Here is a 20,107-nt window from a genome sequence, read left to right on the forward strand (position 1 = left end):
TTCAGATTGATCGGCACCCTCTTATCGCATAACACTCCAGCCATCTCCCTCCAGTTCCTCCAACCCGCTTGTATCCTGCATCCCACTTCTTTCTCAGCTCCTCCATCTTCTTCCACTGTTGAACCTAAGTATCTAAAGTCTCTCACCTTCCTGATGACATTTCCTTCCAGCTCCAGATCTGTCTCCTGGCTGCCGCCCACTGCACAACACATATACTCTGTCTTATTTCTGCTCAGTCTCATACCTCTCTCTTCCAGTACTTTTCTCCATCTTTCCAGTTTAGTTCCTGCTTCTTCTCTTGAATCTACACACAACAAGATGTCATCTGCATATAACATTGTCCAAGGCGCATCTTCTCTCACCTCCTCTGTTACCACCTCCATCACAATATTAAACAGAAACAGACTTAATGCTGACCCTTGATGCAAGCTAACTGTTACTTGAAAACTTTCTGTCTGTCCCAAACAGGTCTGAACACTTGTCTTCACATTTCTGTACATTTCCCGCACCAACCTGACATATTTCTCCGGTACCTTCTTCTCCCTCAGACACCTCCAGACTTCTTGCCTTGGCACTCTGTCGTATGCTTTCTCCAGATCAATAAATACCAGATGTAGCTCCCTTTGTTTCTCTCGATATTTTTCCATCATCTGCCGTAACCCAAAGATAGCATCTGTTGTTGATCTACCAGGCATGAAACCAAATTGTTCCTTTGCAATCTCCACCTCCTTCCTCAATCTACTATCAAGAACTCTTTCTAGGATCTTCATTGTGTGGGACATCAACTTTATTCCCCTGTAATTTTTACAGTCTTGTGCATCCCCTTTACCCTTGTAGATGGGAACAAGAGTACTCTCCCTCCATTCCTCAGGTATATTTTCCTGTTGGCAAACTTTCATGCATGCCACTGCTACTTTCAATTCCCTGGAACATTCCCTTAAGATGCATGTGACATCAAGATTATTTATTTCCTCAATTACCTCCTTCCCACTCACAATTAAGCCATCCTGTCCTATTTCCTCTACACTTAAGTTTCTCATGATTCTACCCTGATCAGGATGAAACACCCTTATAAATCGATACCAAATACTTCAATAATGTCTTATGTAGCAGTTACCATTCTACCATTTTCCTTCATTAACATCATGATCATTCTTTCTTCTACTTGCCACATATATCAAAAAAAAACTCTGTAGGGTTTTTCTTTGTCTGATTCACCAATTTCTGTTCATATTGCACTTTTGTTTTACTTACTAACTGAGTCACTATCCTGGCTTGTTCTTTATACTCTTCATGTAACTGATTATTACCATTATTCATCATGTATTGCTTCCAAAGTACCTTCTTCTTTGAGATTTCATGCTTAAGCTCTCATCCATTTTACATATACCTTATTCAGCCTTTTGGCCTTTGGTATACATTTACACATTGATTACTTATGTATTTCTTTGTCAATTCCAGTTCCCAAGCAGCATTTTTTCCTTACTGCTCAACTTCTCATTCCATGCTATAGCTCCAAGCTGTCTTATTGCCTGAGGAGAGCTATCACAGTCCAAGGCAATGTGACTACATTGGTTTCTGCCGAATTCTCTGGCACTATTTCCAGATCTGACACTCTCAAGCTTCAACTTCTTTATATTACATGTTGTCTCAAGTAATTATTTCTTGACAGCTGTATAAATTCTATTTCTCTCTTTCCCTGTGATTGGTCTTTCTTTCAATAGCTTTATTTGCTGTTTCATAATAATTAATTTTATTAATTATTGCATTTCATAAAAGTTATTTGTCCTGCATTCATTGTACTAATTTGCCAATGAATGTCATCCACCTTCTCTTTTGTACTCCTTCCCCCATCCTTTAGCAACTATTTATTTCATCCTGTCAGCCTTTATCTTACACCAGATAGCCAAAAATGAATTGCCATCTATATCTCTATCCTAATATACTCTTACTATTTTTGGCATGAATTCTTCAAGTCTGTGAGAGAGGGGTTTTCATTTAACTGGACTGTCCTTTTCTGGATAGCATTGGAAGATTTTTAGTGCATTACCACAAATGTGAGAGCTAAGGTTGGGATTTATGGTGTTTTCAATTGTACAGGTAAAAAGTAGTACAGCAAAAGAGGACACTAGGTTTTTTTTGGAGGCTGAGAAAGTTATAGATGCAACTTGTTTGTGTGTGTGAGGAAATGCAAGATGTGTAAGTCACCCAAAGAAGAGAAATTTTATCTTGAGTTATCAAAGGTAAGGGAAAGTGAAGTGAGATTGTTCTTGCAAGAAATAAGACTAAGGTTATATTTTAGTAGCACCAAAGTTCACAAGGAGATTAGTGTTTGGGCATTGTTTACATTAGCTCTTGAATTAAGCTTAGAGTTCTTGATCACTACATGGTTTATCAGATGAAGAGAAAAAAATGAAGTATATTCATCAACTAAACTTATGAATAGGACATGAGATTAGTGCGAGAAGGTCATTTATACGTAGAAGGAAGAGTATAAGCAAAAGTACAGAAGCCTGATATTGGATTGGAATGTAGCATTGGCCGAGAAAATCTAAAGGCAGGAAACTAGGTGCTATGACATATAATGAAAGATCAGAGAGAAAACTAGTGACCTGACCCAGCTGCAAAGGACAGAAGCAGTTAATCAGATGATACTTATTTAAGTAGACCTCTATGCCAGAACCAATCTAATGTCCAAAAATATAATCATTAACCACACACACACATTTCTCCTAGCATTTCCATGAGTTGTGTCCAAAAGTGGACACTATTTGCTATTAGTTGAGAGTAGCAGAATCCATATTGGTAATCAGTAGTTAATTGATGAGATCTAGGTAGTGAAGAAATTGGCAGTTAATGGTTTTCTCCAATGTGTTCAATACAACCTCAAACTCTGAATGCAGTCTTCAGAGTTTGAGGAAATAGAGGAGATGTAATGGGGGAAAAAAAAACATGAGTTAATAAGAGAAGAATTGACAGTATAGATGCAAGTGAGATTTCAGCTTATGGCATGTGGGAGTAGAATTTGGAAACGTCTATGGAAGCTGACTAAGGGTACAGTTAGACAAAGCGCGTGAGGTCCATGTTCTTTTCTGTATTTTGTATATTCACCTCTGTAGTGAATATACAGAACGGACTATTGTTAATTGTTTTAAGTGCATTTTCAGTTAATACATTCAAAGAAAGAAAGAGAGAGAGAGATGTAAAAGGTATTCAGAGATGAGTGACTAACAAGAGCCCTCCTTTGATGAGTTCCTGGAGGGGGGGGTCATGATAATAATGACCGTTGTGCCCTTTTCATATTGTTAAATCCATAATCAGATCTAACAAACTCTGTAGCAAACTTTCTGTTTAGCCTCATAGCTGATATTTCAAAGTTCTAATATAATTTTTGTTACCCTAGTGGTTTGCTACCATACATATACACTAATGCCAGAATCATCAGGAATAAGGGCAAGGGGTTCTTAGCACTGATAAATATAGTGGGACCCAAAATTATTGGCATCAGTGACACATTGCTGACCGAGAAGGATATCACTGTAAGAATGTGATGAGTTCAGTATATTCTTGGAGAACAGAAAAGATAGGAAGAGCAGAGGAGTATTGCTATTTATTATTAATAGTAACCTCCATGGAGTCAGCAGACTCAGCTTGGGAGACTCATTTAACTAGCAGTATTTCTATCATACTGAACCTTGAAATCATTTACACTCCCTGCATTCACAATGCATTCCATTCACCAACTGCTCTCTATGTCAAAATTATACTTCTCTCATCCTTCTTCTCCATATCTTTACACAACTTCCAGGGATGGCTTTTCATTCTTCCTGTTTTATACTCCACTATATTTTATAATCCCTTCTTGTATTAATCTGGTGAAATCCCTTAACTAACTTGAAGGTTTCTTATATCACCTCTTTTCCTCCTGTCCACCAACCTCTGCAGTCTACTTTCCCTAAATCATTCTGCATAACCAGGATTCCAGAGTTCTCATATCATTTTGGTCATTTGTCTCTGGATTCTCTCTAGTGTTTCCACATTGCAATACAAACTAAGGTGATCAAAGTTGAGCACAGTAGTCCATGTGTGGTCTAGCCAATGCCTTATACAGAGGCACCACTACCACCTTATCCCTACATGTCAATGCACTTCATATCATAAGAGCACTACAATGTGCAGTCTTTACAACACTTGCAATATGCCCCAGAATTGTAATCCACTGTCCATCACTCCAAGATCCTGAAGCATATCCCCACTAATAGAGTGTACAGCCTTATATCTCTGAATTCCAATGATTGTAGAGTAGTGCTGTCCACCCTTCTTTTCACGTTTATCACAATAGTTTCTGGCATGAAATATATTCACCACATTTTGGATGTCCTCAGGTGGGTATTCAAAATAACAGCACTTGACCAGTTACAATGGTTAACCTATGTATACAAATCATAAAACTGTATTATTTTTATTAAGGAATTAAAAAAACATTTTACTCAAAATTTTAATTTTTTATGTATACCTAAATAGATCTTTGTGAGACTAGAAGTACCAACTGACCACAAAACCATGGCCTTTTCACCACATGTGGCTAGTATAGCTACAACCTGGTGTCAAACACCATTGTAGAGGAGTTAAATCTAACTGGAGTAGATATCTTCAGTGGTGGTGGATTTGTTGGTGGAGCAACATGAGCAAGATGGACTGGATTTTAGTCTGTTTGTGTGAGATAGAGGTACATTGGACAGGATAGCTGAGTACTACTACAGACCAGGATCATATAGAGAGGACTGTGAACTACATGAATGGTTCACAGTCTTTGCAGTTTTTATTGATGCAAGAAGAGATGTCATTAAGAGTGATTTTAACTATAGGGATATAAATTAAAGTGCAGAATTACTACCACAAACAACGTATGATGGAAGGAACTTCTGATACAAGAACATTAGATCTAGCCATCTATCTATAAATGAGATGACTGTTATGTCTTCTCATTATTGCTGAGGAGTGATCATGTAGTTTCAACTTAGGAGGTACCAATATATGTGAGAGTTTTGACTAAGAAGAGCTATTGGCTATTTGGAGTTGTTTCCATAATGTTTTTTAATAATAAATGTTGATTCCTGTTTAACTACATTGGTGTCCAAAAGAAACTTTTAGATGGGAGATGAATCTCATCACTCAGTGGAGAAAGGCTAAAAAATTGCATGTTTGGTCTCTAGGGTAGGGTTTCTGAAATAGATAAAAATGATTAAAAAGTATGAAAAATTATAACAGAAATATAGAAAAATCCTTAAAAAACCCCATGGTACTAATGTAGTCAGTACCATGGGTTTTTTAAGCACCATGTACCTTAGTACCATGGTACTAATAAGCCAAAGTATTTATATATCTTCTTAGGAAGGACCTCCCATGATGAGTCTTTTGACTCCATGGGGGCCTGAATAATAATAATAATAATAATAATAATAATAATTGCACATATTCTACTGGCCAGTTTGTCTGTTTTGTGAGATGACAAATTCGAGTTTTTGGGAGAAAAACCATACACCTCTGTACAAGGCTGACAAAGAGGAATTTAGAAGAACTATAAGGTAGACGATTATAATAAACTGAGAATACAGCCTGAAGGAATGCCATGGAATGAGAAACTAGAGGAGGAATCAGCAGTGTATGGGAAGTACTCAAAGGTGTCTGAAAGAAACTATATCCAATTCCATCCCTAGAGTTTTTGGAGAAAAAATAGCATTGGTTAAAATGGATGAATAGCACTTTAAAGCAGGAGCTGCTAGAATGTTGAGGAACTGATATCATGAGAAGAATGATGATAAAACTTAGGTTCAGTTTATACTGCTTGGAGCAGGCCAGGAGAGTGACGGCCATGGTGATGATGAAGGGGAAATCAGATTATGAAAAGAAGGTATGGCTGAACAAGGCCAAGGGAAATTCAAAAGAATTTTATTGCTACGTAGCAAGTAAAAGAAAGAATGGTGATGGAAGAGTAACCTTAGTGAATTCATCTTGATAAATAACCTTAGTAATTAGTGGATAGTAGGAAAATGTCAGATGCACTAGAAATAACTGAGTTGTTAAGTGTTCGCTTTAATGAGGCAGACCAGGCAAATCCATTTATTATTAAAAAAAATTATGAAAACAACTACCATGTTATAATAAAACTTCAATTTAATATAAACTAAAATAAACCACCTGAAGTTTAGACCTTCATATCAAGGTCATTCATCTGGAGTATACGCACACATATATACAAAGAAGCAAGCTAAGTTACAATCTACATAGTATGTTAAAATCACACTAATTTGGTCAACCATTAACACTACTGGCCAGACCTTTGGTTTAAAAAAAAAAAAAAAAAAAAAAAAAAAAAACCTTACTTCATCAAAACTAGAGTCCTGTTATATGGTTAAAATCATTAAGAGATATTAAATAAAAATTAGAGTCGTATTATTTGGTTAAAATCATTAAGAGATATATTAAGCTAAAGAGCATCAAGCTCTCTCTCACAGATACATTAGAGCAAAAACATATTGGTGATGGCCAATAAGGACTGAAATTATTGCTTAGAGTAAAAGGTTTGCTGGAGAACTTGAAAGAACTTATGTTGTGGACTGAATGTGTGCAGTCTAAATTCCTCAGATTTTTATGCCACCATTATTGTTTAGATTAGGATGGTTAAAAAAATTCACATGTTTCTTTGATTCCTTTTGGTTTATATTAAGCTGAAGTTTTACTTTAACACAGCATTTAATAATGAATGCTGATCACTGTGTAACTACACTAGTGTCTAAAAGCTAAGAATGAACTACATTTTTACCTGTATATGAAAATGAAAAAATTTTCATGACTACAGCCAAATCTAGACATAAATTTATTGCCAGCATACTAATAAATTATATAACACAAAAAATGTGTTATAATTTTTGTACAAATTAAATTGCAATACATTTTTAGCAAAAGTTACATTCCTAAGGTTGTAGTTAAGGAATTAATATACAGTGCGTACAGAAAAGTATGCAGAGAAACATTTCAGTATGGAATATGTACACCCCAAACTGCGATGCAGCTCTCACAATGTCATACTATACTTAGCACAAAGTGATTTAAGAGTACTTGAGGCAAACTGGCCCACTCTTCCTCCTCCTTCAGAGCAAGAATAAAGCCTTGTTTATTATCTGGAGGGGAATTTCAAGCAGCAATGCATCTCCCTATTGCATCCCAAATGTGTTCTATGAGGTAGAGATCCATGGAGTGTGCTGGCCACTTGATTCGATTAATATCCTCAGTCTCCAGAAGTATCTCCACTGCTCATGTATGATGAGATGTGGCAATTTCATCCATAAAAATAAATTCTTTGCTTACAGCAATAACAAACAATTAAGCACGATGCTGAAGAACTTCATTGTGATATAGTTCACCCATCACATTCCCTTTTTCCAGCACTTGTAGCTCAGTGCATCCATTCAGCATAATGCCTCTCCACATCCTGATTCCAGTACCATCGTATCTATCCCTTTCAAAAACATTCTCATGATGGTAAGAAATACCACTTTCATGCCAGATCAAGTGTCATCTAGAATTGGAGAAAAGACTAAAACAGCTGTCTGTAAAGAGTACATTAGCCCATTGTGTTTTGTCCAATATTTATGGTACAGCACCAATGAAAACATGCTCTACAATGAGCTGTGGATAAAGGGACACAGACTACAGGCTTTCAGGCATATGTATAAGCCTGCTTATTGCAAATGTCTTGTCACAGTTTGTCGAGATATCCACGTATCTATGCTTGAATGGAGCTAACATGCAAGATGACTTTCTATGGTGTGTTGATTACATTTTGCTGTTGTAATAACCAAAAATCTGTTTTCATGCTCCATGGTAGAGCAAGAGTAAAAGCAAATCCATTTGAGAGAATAACCTGTGGGGGTTTGCTAGATCAGAGGACAGGTGATATGATTGATACAAAATGAAAGTTAAAGCTAAAAAGAAAAGGAACCTCAATAATATATATATATCCTCTAAAAAAAGTGAAAACAGTCAAAAAACCGTACAGAATTTGCTTCACCAGCACTCATAGTATAAACATAAACTTAAATAATGTATGCTATCACTTACATATTCAAAATTGTTCTTCTGTTTCTGACCAAAACCCAAAATTACTGTCTCAACAACCACAGTTCATCTTAAGTTCTCTGCCAAATAATGAGGCAGGCCTCGTTGGCTAGTGGTTAGCATATCTTCTCTCCAGCCAAAAGGCTGTTGGTTCAAATCCCACTGTGAGCATGGATGTTTGTGATTGTCGGTGAAAATACTAGTGGTGGTTGTGTAGATGATGCAGTTCGCTATAGTTGGTGGACTGAGTGGTGGAGATGGAGAGTTGTAGAGTAGGTGCCCTCCCTCGATGAGTCTTTGGACTCCTTAGAGGCGTCACATAATAATAATAATATATATATATACACAATCACACCATCAGCTAACACAACAGTATAGTATAGTATACTATAGACACTAATACACCGAGCCATCTATTCTAATAACACTGCATATACTTTGCCACACTTTTTTTTTAGCCAGTTGCTATAATTCACAAAAAATAGAGAAAATACTACCGCACTTCAAATAGCCCCGCCCCCTCCTCCCCAATTTGTTATTTCATACATTCAGGGCACATCTGAAAAGATATCCAGAGTACTTAATAAATACCAGCTACACACTACACGTAAACCTAATATCAAACTGCAACCCTCATCCCTTCACCAAAAGACATGCTCTCTCCTTTTTCACATCTAGAAGTATATGAAATTCTCTGTATTTGTGACTTGGCTTATTATAGACAGAAAGGAAGATTTATTAGAGGGAACAAGAGGTTCAAGAGTTTTGGATTTGGTTATAGCATCAGAAGAGTTGATAATAACTGAGATAACATATCTCCCTCCAGTTGGAGAGAGAGTGACCATATGGTTTTGACTTGGAAAATAAATAGACATGCAGGAGTATCAAAGAGACGGGAACTTATGTGGAATTATAAAGCAGGTGATTATAATAGTCTTAGACGTCAACTTCGGGAAGTTTCATGGAGGGAGGAATTGGAAGGCCGGGATATCATTAGTGCGTGGGGAAATTGTGAAAGAATATTTGTTAGCAGCAATGGTCAGTTGTATACCACGAGTGAAGAAGAGGACACAATTTGGAGTAAAGTGGATGACAAACAATATTAAACAGGAATTGCATGCAAAAAAGAGGCTATGGAAGAGATATAAGGAGACAGGTGAAGAGAAGATGCATGAAGAATACAGGACACAGGCCTGAAGAGTGACTAGTGTAGTAAGGAAAGGAAACTGGAATATTAGAGGAGATTGGCCCTAAGATCCAAAGAAAATTTTAGGAAATTTTTTTAGCTATGTTGCCAGTAAGAGGAGAAATGACTGTGGAAGTATGATATCGTGGGATAAAAATGGGAATAGAGTGACTGATGCAGAGGACATAGTGGAATTGTTCAACAAACACTTTATTGAAGTATTTCATCCTAGAGGAATCAGTTTTAATGCTAGAGGGATAGGGCAGGTTCGAGGTTTAGAGGTACAGGAGAAGAGTGTGTTACAGATAATGAGTACTCTGGATGTCAGTAAAGGTTTGGGACTGGATGGTATTTCACCACGAGTTTTGAGAGAATGGGCTAGGGAACTGACATTGCCTTTAACCTGGCTTTTCAATGAAAGTCTGGCTGCGGGAAAGGTGCCCAGGGAATGGAAGGAAGGTAAGATAGTGCCATTGCATAAGAGTGGTAACAGACTGGAAGTGTCTAATTATAGACCAGTTTGTGTGTAATCAGTAGTTGTTAAGATCTTGGAGAAAGTAGTGAGGGACTGTATACAGCATTAGGCAGATGAGGGTAATGTTATCTGTGAGAGTCAACATGGATTTGTGAAAAGGCACTCTTGTTTTAGCAATATGCTAGCCTTTTATAATAAAGTTACAAGAACATTAGATGAGGGAAAGGCATATACTGCAATTTTCTTAGACTTAGCGAAGGCATTTGACAGGGTGCCACATGATAAGCTGATATTTAAGTTGCAGCACATGGGTCTGGATGTCAGATTGGTCAACTGGATTCAGGATTGGCTGTCTGATAGGATATCAGAGAGTTGTGTATGGTGGAGCAGTTTCAAGGATGCAGAGGGTTACAAGTGGGGTCCCACAGGGCTCAGTACTAGGACCTATATTGTTTAACCTTTATATCAATGACATTACCAGTGGATTGCAAAGGGATATTCAGTAGTTTGCGGATGATGCGAAGCTGGGAAGGATTATTAGTGCAGATGTGGTAGCCCTGCAAGAGGATTTGAACAAGCTCGATAGATGGGCAAATGAATGGGATATCAGTTTAATGCAGCAAAATATAAGGTCTTGAGGTTTGGAAACATCGATGGGATGCTGCATGCTCTATGGGAGGAGTTATACTGGAGGAAGTAGAGGAGACAAGAGATCTGGGGTTGATGATTGATAGAAACCTGAAATTTAGGGGACATATTGCAAAGGTGGTGAAGGTAACACAGAGGATTGCTGCAATTATGAGAAGGACACTGACCTGCAGAGATAAAAGGGTTATCATTCCGTTGTATAAGTCTCTGATCAGACCACACTTAGACCATTGTTCTCAGATTTGGTCCCCAAGATTTGAAGGGGATAAATTAACTGTGGAAAATGTACAAAGACGGATGACAAAGATGGTTTCAGGACTGTACAATTTTGGTTATGAGGATCGGCTGAGGGAATGTGGACTGCAGAGTTTCGTGGATAGAAGAAGGAGAGGTGATATGATTGAAACTTTTAAACTGTTGAGAGGTGGTTACAGGGTTGACACTGGGGAATTCTTTCGCTTGGTTGAACAGTGGGAAGGAGTGATGTCAAGAGGCCATCCCTGGAAGTTACGAAAGGAAACTGTGAGCGAGAGGGTGAGGAGTGGTTTCTTTGCATGGAGGGTGGTTGAACCGTGGAATGCATTGCCTGATGGAGTGGTGAGAGCGAGAACGGTCAATGAGTTTAAGGAGTGGTATGATAGACTTTGTGTTTCTTAGGGGGGGGGGACCTCCCCTCGATGACTCTTGATAGACTTTATGTTCTTAGGAAGAACCTCCCACGATGAGTCTTTTGACTCCATGGAGGCCTGAATAATAATAATAATAATAATTATTATTATTGACAGCAGCCTCAGTGCACATAAGAAATACATTTGACACTACTGCTATGACCAGTCGGAACTAGAAGACCATGTTCCTTAGATACTCCATACTGGATTAGATGGGAAAAAACAAAAGTGCTTAGCACAAGAGTCAGAGAGACTGTTTTTGGAACCAACAGCTGCAAATATTCCCTAAACCTCAACAAGTATGGCTGTATCATTTTACAAAAATCTGGAAACAGTCATTTTAAAATTGAAGTAATACTTGTCAACTTCTCTCTCTCTCTCTCTCTCTCTGTATTCAATAATACATATCAATTATGACTTCAATTCTTCTGTGTATTGTCCATTACAATTTTAAACTGTTCCTGCTATTACGCAATTGTTATTGTTTGCATACTGTGACAAACTGTTTGTGCTTTGAAGAATCTGGGCAGAAAACCAGCAAAATATCAGCCACTAAGTAAATAATTATATCATTATTTTCTTATTACTGTTTTCTGCTGTGAATTAAACCTTAAGAAAAACTCAACATGTGTAATGGTGATGGACTGCATATGAATAGTTTTAGTGTGAGTCATCTGTTGCAAGGGAGAGTAACGAGTGCAGAAAATGGATCTGAGCAAGTAAGAAGTGATACGAAAGAGCAGAAAAGTAAGGAAGGAGGAACTGAGGACGTGTTTATGAATGGAGAAGTGGGTAACATTAGCATGGAAAATGAGAGAACGTGTATAACAGACAGGGAAATGGAGGGGGAGAGTCAGAGTGAACAGTGGAATGCAGTGTGAGAAAGCTCGACGCTCAAAGAGGAAGTGAATGTGTATGTAGATAAGAGAGGAATGGTATGTATGGAGAATAGTTGGGTTTTGAGAGAGTACTGGGATAGGTAATGAGAGAGAGATTGAGAGAGAGGAATGGCTTGAAGAAGGCAGGGAGTAGTCAGATCTAAAAAGTGGTATCAGTGAAACTTGTTATAGACCCAGAAATGAATTTTGATGTTTGCATATGAAAGACAGAAGTATCAGAAACAAAGGTAACAAAATTGTTGCATTTATTGAGCTTGTTCACACCAAAAATCATTAGAATAAACAAGATGGGATTGGATGACATCCCATGAAGAACAGAGATTGAAGCATATGATGTCTTTTATAAAGATAGAAAAGGTAAAAAGATAAGTGGAGCACTGTTGATGGTGGAAAGGAGTTATGTCCATGCATGTTAGAGATGAGACGCAAAAATGGTAGCACCGGTGTGAGGCAGCATGGTGCAACATAGAAGTGAAGAGAATGAAATACTTAGTCATATGTTGCTATAGGCCTGGTAATGTGACCAAGAAATGTATAAGCAAATTAACAAAGCAAACAGAAAAAGGGGTGATCATTATGGGAATTATGTCATTATATAGACTGGAATGATAAGTAGCATCTGGAAGTAAAGAAAATGAATTTCTGGAGTTTTTGAGGGACAGTTACCTCATATGAAGATCAAGGGTCTTGGATTTGATCATCTCATCAAAGGATATCATTATAAATAAAGTGATTTCCTTCTGGCTGGTGAGTGTGATCATGAATTGATTACTTGGCTGGTTGCCAGCCATGTGAGGAAAGGATATACAAGGGGGGTGGGATGCAAAGTTCTGATAAATGCCTATAACAGAAATATTAAAGCAATTGATACAACCACAAGAAAGAACATATCTTAAAACCTTTTAACCCCCATTTTTCATCATATTGTAATAATTTGTTCTTTTTCTTTTAGGATAAATAAGAAGAGTTACTTTAATATCATTTTTGTTCTAGGTGTTTATCAGAACTTTTCAGGCTCCACCCTCCTCATCTTAGCCAGACCCAGAAGTGATACCAAGGTTGAAGTAATGCAGAAGTCATTTTTTTTTTCATATATGAGTAACTAAAAGGTATCACACCTTATTATTAAAATATTCTGGGTCTGGCTCAATGATGAGACCTCAATAAAAGTCAAAACCGGTCTGAGCAGTGACCATCCCCATAATGCACAGTATTATACATGCCTGTAAGGATATGTGTTTTGCATTATAGGACACTAAGGCAAGTGATGTGAAGTCATTTGCTTCTATATACGAGTTGCCCAGTCCTGAAATTACTTCAGGCACAAACTTTGTTTGCTTAAACTTGGATAAAGGATTAAATCAAGAATATAATTTCTTGGCATCTTTAATTTATACTAAGTGATCACTGTGCAAGGATGTATAATATATAGGCAGAGGCTTTGCATTTGTGACAGAAACTGACTGAGAATTGAGGTGGATGAAGTGGAAGTGTTCAGCATGCTGAAAAATGTCAATGAGAATACAGCAATGGTATTGAATGGCATGTTAGCCAGTGTGCTATGAGAATGTGCAAAAGAACTGACAGTGCCTCTGACAATGTTTCAAAGATATGGAAAGAGAGTAGGATAGTTTCATTACATAAAGGTGGTATCAAGACAAAAGTATTACATTATGGGTCATTTAGTATATCAAATGTTGTGTTTAGGTTATTAAAAGTTGGTTAAATGTAGGATTCAGGAATGGATAGTTAGGAATATGATACTCTATGTTGGCCAGCATGGCATGGCATGGCATGGTAAAAGGTAGGTCCTGCCTTAGTAATTTGTACAGATTTTGTAATAAAGTGACAGTAGAATTGGATCAAGGAAAAGGCAACAACACCATCACACTTTTGGACTTTGCAAAACCAACTGCATGGAAAACGAATAAATTTAGTTTAATCCTTTATCCAAGTGTGAGCAAACAAAGTTTGCGCCTGAAAGTATCTTCAGGACTGGGGTAAGGTGGTACAACACCAGGGCACTCCTTGCAAAGGTGGAGCAAGCTACCATGCAAAGCACATCTCCTTGCGGATATGTCTAATGTTATGCATTAAGGGAAGGGCCACAACCCAGACTAGTTTCGACCTTTATTGAAGTCTCTTCAGTGGGAGTCAGGCCCAAGTGGAAATACCAGGCAGAAGCATTAGCAGGTCATCTCTACCTATAGGAGTTGCCAAATGGTGTGCCACCCTTTTTTAATACATTACTCTGGATTTAGAGAAAGATGTTGAAAGTTTATTTTTCACTTGGTTAGAGTACTCTAGTACTCTAACCATGCCCCCCCCCCCCCCCAATGAGAAAAGATTGGCCCTTAGATCCAAGGAAAATTCTAGGGAATTATTTAGCTATGCTATTTGGCCAGTAGGAGGAGAAATGACTGTGGAAGAATGACATTGTGGGATAAAAATGGGAATAGAGTGACTGATGCAGAGGACATAGCGGAATTGTACAATGAACACTTTATTGGAGTATTTCATCCTGGAGGAGTCAATTTGAATACTAGAAGGAGAGGGCAGGTTCGAGGTTTAGAGGTGCAGGAGGAGAGTGTGTTTCAAATACTGAGTATTCTGGATGCCAGTAAAGCTGTGGAACTAGATGGTATTTCACCATGAGTTTTGAGAGAATGTGCGAGGGAAATGACAGTGCCTTTGACTTGGCTTTTCAATGAAAGTTTGGCTGTGGGAAAGGTGCCCATGGAATGGAAGGAAGGTAAGATAGTGCCATTGCATAAGGGCGGTAGCAGACTGGAAGTGTCTAATTATAGGCCAGTTTTTGTGTCATCAGTATAGTAAGATCTTGGAGAAAGTAGTGAGGGACTGTATACAGCATTGGACAGATGAGGGTAATGTTATCTGTGAGAGTCAACATAGATTTGTGAAGGGGCGCTCTTGTTTTAGCAACATGCTAGCCTTTTATAATAAAGTTACAAGAGCATTAGATGAGGGAAAGGCATATACTGCCATTTTCCTAGACTTAGCAAAGGCATTTGACAGGGTGCCACATGATAAGCTGATATTCAAGTTGTAGCACATGGATCTGGACGTCAGGTTGGTCAATTGGATTCAGGATTGGCTGTCCAATAGGTATCAGAGAGTTGTGTATGGTGGAGCAATATCAAAGAGGCAGAAGGTTACAAGTGGGGTTCTACAGGGCTCAGTACTGGGACCTATATTGTTTAACCTTAATATCAATGACACGGTCCATGAATTGCAAGGGGATATTCAGTTGTTTGTGGATGATGCGAAGCTGGTAAGGGTTATTAGTAATAGTGCAGATGTTGTAGCCTTGCAAGAGGATTTGAATAAGCCAGATAGATGGACAAATGAATGGGGATGTTAATGCAACAAAATGTAAGGTCTTGAGGTTTGGGACACATCGATGGGAAGCTGCATACTCGCATAATCTATGGTAGGAGTTAAACTGGAGGAAGTTGGGGAGACGAGATCTGGGGTTGATGATTTATAGAAACCTGAAATTTAGGGGACATATTGCAAAGGTAGTGAAGATAACACAGAGGATTGCTACAATAATGAGGACAGTGACCTGCAGAGATAAAACGGTTATCATTCTGTTGTATAAGACTCTGATCAGACCATACTTAGATTTTGTTCTCAGATTTGGTCCCCAGGATTTGAAGGGGATAAATTAACTGTGGAAAGGGTACAAAAGCGGATAACAAAGATGGTTTCAGGACTGTACAATGTTAGTTATGAGAATCGGCTGAGGAAGTGTGGACTGCAGAGTTTGGTGGATAGAAGAAGGAGAGGTGGTTGAGACTTTTAAACTGTTGAAAGATGGTTACAGGGTTGTCACTTAGTAGTTCTTTCACTTGGTTGAACAGTGGGAAGGAGTCATGACAAGAGGCCATCCCTGGAAGTTACGAAAGGAAACTGTGAGAAAGAGGGTGAGGAGGGGTTTCTTTGCATGGAGGGTGGTTGAACCATGGAATGCATTGCGTTTAAGGAGTGGTATGATAGACTATGTGTTTTCTAGGGGGGACCTCCCTCGATGAGTCTTGATAGACTTGTGTTTCGTAGAAAGAACCTCCCACAATGAGCCTGAATAATAATAATAATAATACAGTATCCTATTTCCATCCATCAATTCCTGTATTTTGTTCTTGACAAATTTTTCCAATACCTTGACGATGACTCCTGATATGCTGATCCTTGGTAATTTGCAACAGCAGTCTTGAAGTCTCCTTTATGCAATGAAACTAATTTCCCCTCTTTCCACCCCCCCCCTCGGTACTAATCAGAGCTGAGACTTAAATTAAACAATACAGTCAGGGGCACTGACAATTTCTTTCCCGCTTCACATAAGACTGAAGACTCGAGCTGGTATACCATTCAATTCCATAGATGTATTCACATTAAGGTTCTGTAATATACTAGTCACCTCAATTCCAGTATAAGCCATTAGTTCCCTCATTCCTGTAATATCACTGCCTGGATGATATTGTTATTATTATTATTACGTGTCACCTCCAGGGAGTCCAAAGACTCATCGAGGGAGGACACTCAATCCACCAACCACAACTACACCAATCCCATCTACTGCCAGCCACCACCACTATTATTTCCGCACACATCACAAACATCCATGCTCATGGCGGGATTTGAACCCACAGCCTTTTAGCTGGAGAGCGGATATGCTAACCACTCAGCTGACCAGGTGGGCCAAAATGAAACTTTATTATTACGTGACACCTCCAGGGTGGTCTAAAGACTCATAAAGGTAGGGCACCTACTCTACAACTCTCTGTCTCAACTATTCAATCCACCAACTACGATGAACCGCAACTACATCAATGGCATCTACCGCTGACTACCACCACCACCACTAGTATATTTTCACAACAGACAATCACAAACATCCATGCCCATTGCAGGATTCGAACCAGCAATCTTTTCGCTGGAGAGATACGCTAACCACTCAGCCAGGCAGGCCATGATATACTCTAGCAAAATGTTCGCTTAGTAATTCTACTATTTCGACTGATTCAGTTACCTCTCTACCATCGGCATTCCTTATAGAGGAATGATTTTGACTAATGGAGTGCCTTAGGAATCTGTGCAGGGTCACTATTTAATTTGCATATTAATGATATAGGGAATGATTTGAGGTGGGGGATATTCAGTTCTTTGCTGATGATACAAAACTGGGGAGAGGGACAACAGTTGATACAGATGATGTAGATATCTTGCAAGGTGATTTAAATAAAATGGTAGTGTGATGGAGAGAGAGTTGAAGCACAGAAGGCATATTGCAATAGCACAAAAGATTACTTGGATGTTAAAGAACATATCGACAAATAAAGGGTGATTGTTATCTGCTCTTATTAAGACTGTGATTTGGCCAAATCTTGACTACTGTGCACACATCTGGTGACCTGGGTTTCTTGGGAATAAGGAGATGGCAGAGACCAGTGTCCAAGCTAGTGAGAGATCTGTGGAATGTTCCTTATGAGGATAGATTGAAGGTGAGTGGGTTACAAAAGTAGAAAAGAGGGAGCATGATAGAAACTCATATAAGTCACCAATGGCAGCGTTGTGAATAATCCACTCTAAATTTTATTGTTTTGTGTTTTTTGTTCAAATGAATCAAACAGAAATATTAACAGTGAGTACTACATACTAAGGAGCCAGTTACTTCTGCACAACCTGTAAGTACTTAAAGTGCATGAAATCAGTTATCTTTTCAATTAAAAATCAGCTATGTGTAAGACCCGCTATGCCTACTATGCGAAGCAAAGATGGGGGAAACAAAAGCCAATGATGATGGAAGGGCACCTTGTGTGAAACAGCTTCTGAATTTAGGTAAACAAGTTAAAAACCTTGATCAGCACCTTAATACTATGAATGACTTTTTCCTCCAAAATCTGAACACTGGAATCCAAGCTTTAACTATGTTGATTGTATGTGAGGAATACATAAGCCTTTCTACACGATCAAGCTTTAACTACTTGATAATCAGCGCTGCAATGCAAGTGTACCCTTGCAGGTCAATGAACTCTGCTACTTAATTGTGTTAATGGTACACGACTTGATCGAGGCTGAAAACAAGAATTTCAATGCCGTTATTTTGAACTTTCCAAATGGAAAATGGTAAATCACTAAAAGATGACATGCAAATTAGCAGGAGAATGCAACTTTGATTCTAGAAATATCATCAGGTGCCATTATTTTGGACCCATGAATAAAAGAAAGGATGGAATGAACTTTTCACACCTCGTGCAAGTGACTTGTGACACACCGATAAGCACATCTTAACTAATAACAGCAATTAATAACAAGTTCAAAGACACTCGCCCCCAAATGTTCACACATACTCAACCTGACCTAACATTCACCCAGAGAGAACAAGGATGTCATCTTCGAAAACAACTTGAAGAAAAACGCCAAAATGGAGACAACAGTCAGATCAACTACAAACAAGTTAAATTAGTATAAAAATCAAGTGATGAAGTGATGCTACTAGTAGGCACCATGGAGACCAGTGTGCAGGCACTGCATAGGAAATGTGCATGACAATCACAGTCAAATATATGCTCACAAAATCTTGCATATCCACTTCACTAACATCCGTGGCCTCAACTCTAACCTTAATAGTGTCCAATACCATCTTCAGTCCATCAAACCCCACCTACTCTTTTTGGCAAAAACTCACATTTCACCCCCCAGCACTATTCATCTCAACCTTTCTAACTACACATAACACCTTTCGACTCAAGGGTGGTGTTTATGCATATATCCACTCTGACATACCTTTCCAGAGAGCACCCAACTTAGAATTGCCAAACTTTGATCTTCTTTGGTTGAAAATATTTCTTCTCCACTCAGTCAAATTTATTTTGCTGTCTCTATCATTCCACTAATACCACCAACCATTCTGAGCTCTTCAATTTCCTCTCCTTGAAAACTGATTCTCCAGTTCCACTTTCCTAACAGCAAAATCATTCTTCTAGGAGATTTTAATGTCCACAACACCAACTGGCATTCCCTCTCCAGTTGTACAGATCTTGCAGACAGAGAGAGAGATGCTAAAACATTTGCCATCACCAATGACCTTACACAAATCGTTCACATGCCAACCAGAATACCAGATAACCTGAACCACTCCCCAAACACCCTAGATCTCTTCGTGACCCTTTGAAATACACAGTGATTGTAGTGGGACCCCATAGGTAATTCCAACCACAATCTAGTGCTCATCTCCTCCCCCATGCAACAATGCTTACATAGCCACTCCCATACAAGAGTAGTATGGCATTATAAGTGCCAAGTGGGACAGCCTCAATGATTTGTATGTCTCATTCCCATGGTTGCACTATCATTTTTGGCCTTCCAACCCAAACATATCACCAAAGTAATCTTCACTGGCATGGAAACCTACATTCCCCCACACTACTCTGAACTGCCATCCCACTAACTAAACCCTGGCAGATGGAAAGGCAAAAGATGCACCAAGACTATACAAATAAAAAAAATCAAGCATACAACAACTGGCTTACATCAAGAATTCTATCCTTCTTTAGTGCTTATATTCAATCCCAAAATAGCTGCAAGAAAACTATCAATGCTTCCAGAACAGAGTTTGAAAGAGTAAAAAAGCAGGAAACTTGCAGCCTGTCCAAACGGCAGCCGAGCCTTTTGGTCTCTTGCTAAAGCAATTGGTCATAACTTTTGCCCAACACTATTCCCATCCCACACCCAGATGGATTTATTGCATCATCACCCACAGAAAAAGCCAATCTCCAGGCTTCACACCTTGCCTCCAATGCATGCATAACTGACAATGGTAAATGCCCCCAACCATTCCAGATGCCCAATACACAATGCCCTTATATCATTTTGCCAGAAGGAGGTCAGAAAAATATATCAGGATCAGGAGACACAAAAAAGTCTCCTGGTCCAGATTGCATTCCTCCGATTGTCTTGAAGGTTTGTGCACCAGAACTGACTCCTATCCTATGCTGCCTGTATATACTCTCTTCTACTTCCCACAGCCTGGAAATTGGCCTATATTCAACCCATTTCCAAGAAGGGCAACAAATCACTGCCATCT

This window comes from Typopeltis vanoorti, chromosome 3 (genome assembly GCF_054136105.1).
Source record: "Typopeltis vanoorti isolate ZY-2024b chromosome 3, IOZ_Tvanoo_1.0, whole genome shotgun sequence".
Taxonomy (NCBI): Eukaryota; Metazoa; Arthropoda; class Arachnida; order Uropygi; family Thelyphonidae; genus Typopeltis; species Typopeltis vanoorti.